This window comes from Mandrillus leucophaeus, unplaced genomic scaffold (genome assembly GCF_000951045.1).
Source record: "Mandrillus leucophaeus isolate KB7577 unplaced genomic scaffold, Mleu.le_1.0 Scaffold55, whole genome shotgun sequence".
NCBI classification, from domain to species: domain Eukaryota; kingdom Metazoa; phylum Chordata; class Mammalia; order Primates; family Cercopithecidae; genus Mandrillus; species Mandrillus leucophaeus.
The window spans coordinates 1,000,826-1,001,478 of record NW_012105919.1 but is presented as its reverse complement, the minus strand read 5'-3'; positions in this window follow the sequence as shown (position 1 = coordinate 1,001,478).

Sequence of the window (653 nt, the reverse complement as noted above, 5' to 3'; positions counted from 1 at the left end):
GCTAGTTTTTTGTATTTTTTTTAGTAGAGACGGGGTTTCACCGGGTTCGCCAGGATGGTCTCGATCTCCTGACCTTGTGATCCACCCGTCTCGGCCTCCCGAAGTGCTGGGATTACAGGCGTGAGCCACCGCGCCCGGCCGAAAAAAATGTTTTTTAATTAGCCAGATGTCACAGCATGTGCCTGTGGTCCAGGCTGGAGTGCAGTGATATGCTCATGGCCATTTCAGCTTCCACCTCCTGGCCTCAAGCGATCTTCCTGCCTCAGCTTCCCAAGTAGCCAGGACTATTCTCATACTCCTGGGCTCAAGTGATCCTCCAACTTCAGCCTCACAAAGTGCTGAGATTACAGGCATGAGCCTCTGTGCCTGGCCCTCTTTTGATTGTACAATGAAATGTATATTTGACTTTGTCATTTTTCTCAGTCTGTCTTCTAGATATCTTACCTTTCTTGCATGTTTTCTAGCCTTTTCCCCCATCCTCACCTTCTGCTGCATTCTAGTTAATTTATTCTCATTGACCGTTTCATTATTATTATTATTATTATTTTTTGAGACAGAGTTTCACTACTGTTGCCCAGGCTGGAGTGCAATGGCACGATCTCAGCTCACTGCAACCTCTGCCTCCCAGGTTCAAGTGATTCTCCTGCCTCAGC